The sequence below is a fragment of the Leuciscus leuciscus genome (assembly GCF_965113295.1).
Source record: "Leuciscus leuciscus genome assembly, contig: SUPER_11_unloc_9, whole genome shotgun sequence".
In the NCBI taxonomy this organism is placed as follows: Eukaryota; Metazoa; Chordata; class Actinopteri; order Cypriniformes; family Leuciscidae; genus Leuciscus; species Leuciscus leuciscus.
Genome location: NW_028118538.1, coordinates 371,191 through 381,337, shown reverse-complemented (window position 1 = coordinate 381,337; position 10,147 = coordinate 371,191). Strand labels below are relative to the sequence as shown.

Here is a 10,147-nt window from a genome sequence, read left to right as displayed (position 1 = left end):
ATCATTATAAGTGAGAAGAAGAGAGAAAGTAATTCTGATTCTTAATAACACGAGGATTTATATGTGAACCTGGACCACAAAACCAGTCACATGGGTCAAATTTTTTTTTTAATTGGGACAAAAAGGACAATAGGACAATATTTGTCTGAGATACAGCTATTTGAAAATCTGGAATCTGAGGGTGCAAAAAATCTAAGCAAAATAAATGTTTTATATATTTACGGTAGGAAATTTACAAAATATCTTCATGGAACATGATCTTTACTTAATATCCTGATGATTTTTGGTATAAAAGAAAAATCCATAATTTTGACCCATATGTTGTTGGCTATTGCCACAAATATACCCGTGCGACTTGTGACTGGTTTTGTGATCCAGGGTCACATATTTCTTTAATGATCTAGCTTAAATATGATTAAATACAGTACAAACTGTTACAGAGAAAAGGCTGGATGTAAGTAAGCAGTGTCATTTTTCCACCAAAAGTGCATTTCAAATTTAAAGGAGATAAAACAAAGCAATTAAGTGAAACTTCTTTTAACTTTCACATAAGCTAAAGGGGTCTAATGGGACCTTTTTTGCCTAAATAAACATATATATTCTATTTGAATAAATTGATATAGATAGATTTGCGGCATCTTTAGGCCTCCATTGGCTCAGTCCTCAATCTCCTTCAGACCTGAAGGAAAGATGATCATGTTATACGTTTTTTTAATTTTATTTTTTATCAATACACAAGCATCATATTAAGATGTCATATTAATATAGGCTCGTACCTTTCAGTCTGAATTGAATCCAGCGCGCTGTTGGATCAGAGCAGTACTTGTCTTTCTCTGTGTAGAATCTGCAGGACAGATATACAGTACCACTGAAATGAACACAATATCAGGCATATAAAACTGTGAAATGTGTGTAGAGAGAGCTTACACTATAGCATCCACACACGGACTCAGAGCATTCTGATGCTTGTATCCAATCAGTTTACAGTTTTGCTCGATTGCTTAAACACATATTCTCAAAACAGTAAACACAAATCTAACATCTCACCCAATTCCCCAAACATCTTATTTTCAGGTCAAAATGAAGCTCTACACTCAAAACCATTCACTCTTGCTGAAAAACCAAACTTTGCCCTCAGACATCACACACACTACAACATAGTCTTACACACTGGTGCAATACATTTAAAACAACATTTCCAAAACTGGTAAGTTATGTTGCTTGTGGTTGCTCTATCTCTATCTATATGTGAGGCAATTTGATGCATTTCTTTTTATTACAGTATAGTGCAACAGCGACAGTACATGTATGTGTTGTAACAGCACATAGTACAGCTCTCAAAAGTTACAGAGCAGTCTGAAGTAAATCTCCTGTACCTGTTTTTCTCCCGGAAGGTTCTTATGATTGAGGCGACGGTGAAGCGACTCAAATTTGGCCTTACTCGTATCCCAGCCTCCCTCATAGTCATACCATGGACAAAGACATGGGCAACTAGAGTGTCTTGTCTCCTTGCCCTTGCCCTTCACCTTCCTCATCCTCTTCCTTCACCTCTTCCTCCACTCCCATCTACATCTGATATTGAATACTAATGCTTTCTAAATGACAACATGGTGTAGGCAATGAGAAATGAAGGGATTTGTGTGTAGAGTTTATAGTGACAGTTCAACAAATCTGACTCATGTGTCAAAACAGGGGAATCGTGTTTATAGTTTCGGGAAATGGGTGTGCTTTTTGATAAATGGCGTTATGGTTTTGAAATTTTAGTTCTAAAGCCTGGTTAAAGTATTTAAGCAATCAAGAAAAACTGTGACAGCTGTATTTCTGCATGATTTGAGATAGATGTCATGCAGAAAGGGGAGAGCAGACCCTGTGATGTACTCAGCTAAGTGCCCTATATACTCTCTGCAGAGCTTTACAGTCCTGATTAGTGCAGTTCCCATAACACACTGAAATACATTGAGTTTGTACGCTTTCTATTGTTGCTGAATAGAACGTTTTCAGGATTGCTTGAGAGACCCTGAATTTCCTCAGCTGTCGTAGATGGTACAGTTGTTGTCTGGCTTTATTCACCTGGGAACTTGGCTTGTACATGTACAGATCAGGTCAAGTTCTCAGAGATGTTTATTTCAACATATTTGAAGCCTCTCACCCTCTCTACGGGGGTCCCGCCAATCAAGAGTAGGGAGAAGGTTCTCTGCTGATGGTGAATCCATAACAGATTGCATTTAGCTATAGCACAGTTTTCTTTGATGGAGCCCTTATCAAGATCAAGATCGTCTTGTTTTCACACATACTGTATACAGTACAGTATAAGTGCTTTGGAGATTTCAATCTCTGTCTCTCTTTCAGATCGTCGGCCCACTAGAGTTGGAGTGACTTGCTGTAAGGAAGTGTCGAAGGGAAGAATCCCTCCTGAAGTTACAGTTTTTTTTCAATTGCTTGCACACTAAAATTAAAACTTTCCCACAATTAGCAAAACCTTACAGTCACGGAGCAAAACTCCGGCCGAGATTTGCACGATTGTAAGCACATGGTCAGCTTCACACTTTTTGCAAAACATCATGTGGTGTTGGCGAATATATTTTTACACTCTCTCTGTGTAAATGCTAAAAGTGTTTTAAGTTGAGCACAGGAGTGTGTAACTGATTCAAACAGAATTAGACCATATGATGGTTGTTTATGTTATGACAACAAAATAAGGTTTTATAAGACATTGTATAGTTTTGACGAAAGTGTTCCATTTTGCAAATGATCTGAGGTGTTGTGCTACTTTGGTGTAGTGTTGTGCTAATTGTGTGAAGGGGTGTGAAAAACCGGGCCCTGTTTTCAAAATTGTGCTTAAGCAATTGAAAAAAACTGTAACCTCCCTCAGTATTAGTCCGTGGTTTATTACATGGTCCACAATTGTTTCCAAAAACAACTATTGTCAAATGTATACAAGTGTGTTTATTGTTTTGCAAATCACTGTGTGTAATGTTTTGCAAAAAGTGTGAAGCGGACCATGTGCTTACAATCGTGCAAATCTAGGCCGGTGTTTTGCTCCTTGAGTGTAATGTTTTGCTAATTGTGGGAAAGTTTTAATTTTAGTGTGTAATCAACTGAAAAAAACTGTAAATGGATCATTAATGCAAAATCTGATTATAAATGTAAAAAAAAAAAAAATCATTAAAATCAGTAGATCCATTAGCCTGGATGCCAGCCGAACTTAGCCCTGCCCACAACATTTGAGGTCGGGAAGTATTCTGACTAGAATCTGAGTATGACAACGTCAGGCTATAGATCCATAATAATCAATAACAAAGGCTCTTATAAAAATACAAATCCAATGATAAAAAAATCCTCATCCTCAAAATCCTAAAACTCATATCTGATGAGTTAGTAATCCACTCAACACAGCTGTCTTAATTACAACAACTACAAAAGGGGAAGAGAAAAACAACAAAGAAGACGAATGAGGAGAAAATAAAAATAAGAAGAAGAAGAATGAGCAGTGGAAAAGGAAGAGGTGTAAGAGTGAGAGGTGGTGGACAGGGTAGAGGGAGAAGAAGAGGAAGAGGAGATGGAGAAAGAGCAAGAAGAGCTGAAGATGTAGAAGGAGCAAGAGAAAGAAGAGCTGAGGATGTAGGAGAAAGAGAAAGAAGAGCTGAGGATGTAGGAGAAAGAGAAAGAAGAGCTGAGGATGTAGGAGAAAGAGAAAGAAGAGCTGAGGATGTAGGAGAAAGAGAAAGAAGAGCTAAGGATGAAGCAGCAAGAGAAAGAAGAGCTGAGGATGTAGGAGAAAGAGAAAGAGAAAGAAGAGCTGAGGATGTAGGAGAAAGAGAAAGAAGAGCTGAGGATGTAGGAGAAAGAGAAAGAAGAGCTAAGGATGAAGCAGCAAGAGAAAGAAGAGCTGAGGATGTAGGAGAAAGAGAAAGAAGAGCTGAGGATGTAGGAGAAAGAGAAAGAAGAGCTGAGGATGTAGGAGAAAGAGAAAGAGAAAGAAAAGCTGAGGATGTAGGAGAAAGAGAAAGAGAAAGAAGAGCTGAGGATGTAGGAGAAAGAGAAAGAAGAGCTGAGGATGTAGGAGAAAGAGAAAGAGAAAGAAAAGCTGAGGATGTAGGAGAAAGAGAAAGAGAAAGAAGAGTTGAGGATGTAGGAAGAGATGTAGGAAGTAGAGGGAGAAAGAGATGGATAGATTGGAGGGCAATGGTATAGTGGAAAGAGAAAGAGTAGAAAATATAAGAAGAGATGGACAGAGAGGAAGAGGAGCGCAAGGTGTAAGAGGAGGGCAAGCTGTAAGAGGAGGGAGGAGAGGTAGAAGGATAGGGTACACACTTGTTTCAAATGAAATCGGAGCAACACTTATTGACCATATCATAAATCATGGTCTCTCACTGAGAGAAGCTGGGCAGAGAGTTCAGTCCAATATAAACAGATCCACAGTGGCTTCAATTATCCGCACATTTCAGAGGGAAAACCGGTAAGTAACTATATCATTCTACTTCTACAATGAGAGTCCATGTAGTCTTGTTTGACACAGGTCTAGATTTCTACAGTAAATGTTTCTGCTTGTCCAAATATTTTTCAGATTTGAAGTTAGAGAACATTCAGGTGGACCAACAAGACTCCTTTCAATTGAACAAGAGCATGCCATTGTTGACATGGTGGTCCAGAACAACACCCTCCACCTCAAAGAAATTCAGCAAAGAATAACACAGGACAATCAATTGTTCCACAATATCCACCAATGCAGTCTCTCCACAATTGATCGTGTTCTAAGGAGAAATGCAATCCGAATGAAACAAGTATACAAAGTGCCCTTTGAGAGGAACTCCGTTAGAGTGAAGGAGTTGCAATTCCAGTTTGTTCAAGTGCAACCCAATTACTGCACTTTTACTGTCAACACAAAGATATATATTTCCTGAATTTTAAGTATGTGTCCATAAACTATTCCATGCTACTGTAAGTGAAGAGATTTAAGCATATCTATGTATACTGCTGCTTCAAAGTGTGAACTCAAACTTCAGCAACAGTTTCACAGTAGTATTGACTGCAATCAATGCCATTACTGTAAAACACTAACTTACTGTATTGTACCTTGTGTTCTTTTTACTCTAGAGAATCTTGGAGTTGGATAGCAGTGCAACTCATTATGAGTACCTATATATTGATGAAGCAGGCTTCAATCTTCACAAAAAAAAAAGGATAAGAGGGAGAAATGTGATTGGCCATCGTGCTATAGTCAATGTCCCTGGACAACGAGGGGGCAACATCACTCTCTGTGCCACAACTTCTACAACTGGTGTTGTGGCACACAATGCTGTCTTGGGACCATACAACATGGCAAGGCTCCTACATTTTTTTTTAACCTCCTCAATGAAATCCTCTTTCCGCAGGGTGATCAGGAGCAAATGGTGCGGAATTTTGTAGTTGTTTGGGACAATGTCCAATTCCACCATTCAGCACTAGTGCGAGAATGGTTTGAGAATCACCCACACCCACATTTCAGGATGGTGTTCCTTCCACCATATTCTCCTTTCTTGAATCCAATTGAGGAATTATTCTCCTCTTGGAGATGGAAGGTACATGATCACAACCCTTACAACCAAGTAAGTCTTCAAGCGATGGAAGAGGCCAGTGGAGATATTGGGGCACAAGCATGTCAAGGATGGATACAGCATTCAAGGCATTTTTTCCCACGATGCATGACTCGTGAAAATATTTGCTGTGATGTTGATGAATTTCTCTGGCCAGATGTAATTGAGAGGCATTATCAATAAATTAATTGATTCAATGAATGCAGTAAATTTTATTTATTTACCTATGTACTTATTTGCATAATTTTTTTTGTGGGGTGACAACTCATTGTAATACACCTGAACTCCTCATTAAAGTACTTAATGAAAAACATGTATTTTCATTTATTTCTTTGTGTATCTTCAGCTGAATTTGTTATCAAATGAACAGAGAACACACTTTTAGTTTTGATGTTAATATTGAATTTTAATAAATGCATTACTAGAATAAAATGCTGTGTTTCATTGTGCAGTGAATACTTAACTGTTTCACCAACATAAGAGTGTGTTTAGTTTGCTGTGTTTACTGTTTTGAGAGCTGTTACCTGAGTTTGGAGAAATGTACCAACTCGATTGAGAAAAACGAACTCAAAAGCCCTTACTTGGAATTGTTTTATACCAACACTAACAAAGTTGTGTTAAATTCAATTCCTAATTCTGTCTTAAAAATGTAAGAATACATACCTGGTAAAAAAAAAAAAACGATATAAACAGCAACCGCCGTGTGATCATCTCCTGAAACAGACACTCATCAAAACCAGTGTCCACTTGGAAAATAATAGGGCCTATCATTTTCCAAGTGGTAAACTAACGTTAGATGTTTTAAGTGTGACTTGACTGCAAATATGGTTACTTTAAATATGAGCATTATTACATTAATATAATCATGACATGTCCCCACCACTTTTAAAACAAAATGCACACAAACGTGTCCCTGCTTGATATACAACCACTGATAAACATAATAGATTTTGATGAGGAAAATATTTTTTGCGGAATAGAACCCAGAACCTCTGACACGCTTGGCAAAAGTTATACCACTGGTCCTGGACCATAAAGTACAACAGTCGGATCTATGTATTTATTCACGTGAAAATTCTTGCCACTAACAACATATTAGATCTCATTAAACGCCAAATTAAACCCAATGTACGATTTATCGATTACTGGACATCATAATGCTATTGTACATCCATCTGATTTATGATTTAGCACTGTAACCCCCCTCACATACACCTGTCCCACCCACTTTTTAAAACAAAGTTACCCCACTTAATATAATTACAGTCTTTTTTTCACGAGCTTCAACAGTAAGCTACTGCCTTAATCACCTTATAGGGTTCATGTTAACGTAGTAGATAGCCAACTGTTCTTTGCAATATGTGCCTCTAGAGAGCAGCACAGTATGTGTTATGCATATTATGTGCACTACAGTGCTGTTTTGCAGATGATTAATATTGAGGGATGGTTAAAATTTTGGAAGGCATCACGTCATGATAATTTAATAATAAAAAAACCTTTCAAACAGCCAGTGTGAATATTAATATTTGTTCAGTATGGGACACTCCTGATGGAGTAATATTTGTACACTAAAAAATTATGTTGGTTCAACAACAATTCTAATAAAATAACACAACTGTTTGCATCAACCTTTTTTTAGTCATGGCTCTAATGAAATTGTTAAATCTACAAACTAAACTGAGTTAGAAGAACTTGATCATTTTTAGCTACTCCTATTTAGTTACTCCAACAAATGGAGTTGTGGCCCTGGAACTAATTAATTGGATCTTTTTCAGTTAAAATCAGCAGCTAGCATAAGCTAATTTAAGTTAATGCAACTTATTTAGCGTGTAAATTTAATGAACAAGTAAGATATCTGCCACTGGCATTAGCACAGTAATTGCTCATATAGTCATTTACCTGCAAGTATCGACTCTTCAGCACAATGGTAAACATACAAAAACTAAAACTCAACATAACAGAAACTATTTTAAATGTCGAACATAACAGCATTTAACACTAACAGGCATTTTCCTTTACCTAAAAGCACATAAAATAACACTTAATTTCAACATTTATTCTCCTTATTCAGTCTTATGCAAAGCATATGCAAATAAATCTACTGCCCAATTTCGAAGTTAACAAGAAAATTTTAAGTTACTTCAACAGAGACATTTGAGTTTACATTACATGCAACATTAACTTAATGTAATGATCAACATTATTATCTCAACAAAACTAGTTCTGTTTGTTGTTGTTCAAGATTTTGATTGACCTTTTACACCTTAAAGTTTATTCAAATTAGGGGAAAATAGTATGTATGCATCATCTGAAAACATGTTTGTCTGTGGAGGGTGTGTCATGATCAAAACATTTCGAACAATTTACTTGCATGCAAATAGTTGAAAGCATTCAGCGGTTTCAAATGTATGAGCAGCAGTACATACATGTTCAACTTTCTGACAGAATTCTTCTTACAAAGTTATGGTAAACTTACCAAGACCAAAAGTATTTGGAATGTGTGTAGTAATAAAATAAATATTTTTACTTGTACACTAATTGTAGTGTTGTCTATTGGGTTGAACAAAATAGAGGCATGATAGCTAGCTAGATAGACAGACATACTTTATCATCTCAGGAGTAAATTTAAATGTTTTTATTGGCTAGTCATAAAACTAGCTAAGAAACAAATTTCATTAAGCCTACTTCTGTAGTTAATGATTCTTCCTCTTTTTGTAACCCCATATTTCTCTCTGTGCATTTAGATTTCAGCTTGTTTATATGCAAATGAAATAAGAGACCCAAGTCGAGCGCATATATATATATATATATACAGTGAGGAAAATAAGTATTTGAACACCCTGCTATTTTGCAAGTTCTCCCACTTGGAAATCATGGAGGGGTCTGAAATTGTCATCGTAGGTGCATGTCCACTGTGAGAGACATAATCAAAAAAAAAAAAAACCCAGAAATTACAATATATGATTTTTTAACTATTTATTTGTGTGATACAGCTGCAAATAAGTATTTGAACACCTGTCTATCAGCTAGAATTCTGACCCTCAAAGGCCTGTTAGTCTGCCTTTAAAATGTCCACCTCCACGCCATTTATTATCCTAAATTAGATGCACCTGTTTGAGGTCGTTAGCTGCATAAAGACACCTGTCCACCCCATACAATCAGTAATAATCCAACTACTAACATGGCCAAGACCAAAGAGCTGTCCAAAGACACTAGAGACAAAATTGTACACCTCCACAAGGCTGGAAAGGGCTACGGGGAAATTGCCAAGCAGCTTGTTGAAAAAAGGTCCACTGTTGGAGCAATCATTAGAAAATGGAAGAAGCTAAACATGACTGTCAATCTCCCTCGGACTGGGGCTCCATGCAAGGTCTCACCTCGTGGGGTCTCAATGATCCTAAGAAAGGTGAGAAATCAGCCCAGAACTATGGGAGGAGCTGGTCAATGACCTGAAAAGAGCTGGGACCACTGTTTCCAAGGTTACTGTTGGTAATACACTAAGACGTCATGGTTTGAAATCATGCATGGCACGGAAGGTTCCCCTGCTTAAACCAGCACATGTCAAGGCCCGTCTTAAGTTTGCCAATGACCATTTGGATGATCCAGAGGAGTCATGGGAGAAAGTCATGTGGTCAGACGAGACCAAAATAGAACTTTTTGGTCATAATTCCACGAACCGTGTTTGGAGGAAGAAGAATGATGAGTACCATCCCAAGAACACCATCCCTACTGTGAAGCATGGGGTGGTAGCATCATGCTTTGGGGGTGTTTTTCTGCACATGGGACAGGGCGACTGCACTGTATTAAGGAGAGGATGACCGGGGCCATGTATTGCGAGATTTTGGGGAACAACCTCCTTCCCTCAGTTAGAGCATTGAAGATGGGTCGAGGCTGGGTCTTCCAACATGACAATGATGACCCGAAGCACACAGCCAGGATAACCAAGGAGTGGCTCTGTAAGAAGCATATCAAGGTTCTGGCGTGGCCTAACCAGTCTCCAGACCTAAACCCAATAGAGAATCTTTGGAGGGAGCTCAAACTCCGTGTTTCTCAGCGACAGCCCAGAAACCTGACTGATCTAGAGAAGATCTGTGTGGAGGAGTGGGCCATTCATTAATCTGGTGCACTTTGAGTCACCCGAATCCACTACTAAAAATAAATAATCCACCCGCAAACCGCCTATATTTAGATATCTGCATCTGATCATCACATTACAATTATTCAAATTCTTAGTGTTAAGCATGATAATATGGTAACATATCACACTTAAAATAAAAGTTCTTTTTTTGGCAAAATTACATTTCCTTAATAGCCTAAACACACTCTAAACAAAAATGGTGCTAAATAGCACTAAAAGTGGTTCATTGGCTTGTAATCATAGGGGAACCACTTTAAGTGCCATATAGCACCTATCTTTAAAGGTGCTATACAGCACCTTTGTCAAATGGTGCTATGTAGAACCATAAGAGGTAACATAACAAAAATGGTGCTCAACAGTACCCAACAGTGGTTCTTTGGCTCGTAATAATAGGGGAACCTCTTTTGGTACTATATGGCACTTAATTTTCTTT

The 10,147-nt window shown here is 37.8% G+C and overlaps 1 long non-coding RNA gene across 1 annotated transcript; it reads right to left on the bottom strand.

Moving 5' to 3' along the window:
* Window positions 1-542: 542 nt before the first annotated feature.
* LOC309510308 lies at window positions 543-984 on the bottom strand. Its single transcript, XR_014210304.1, has 3 exons — window positions 928-984; window positions 777-844; window positions 543-679 (listed from the first exon to the last, which is right to left on the bottom strand). It is a non-coding gene; the product is annotated as an uncharacterized lncRNA (long non-coding RNA).
* Between the last annotated feature and the right edge of the window lie 9,163 nt (window positions 985-10,147).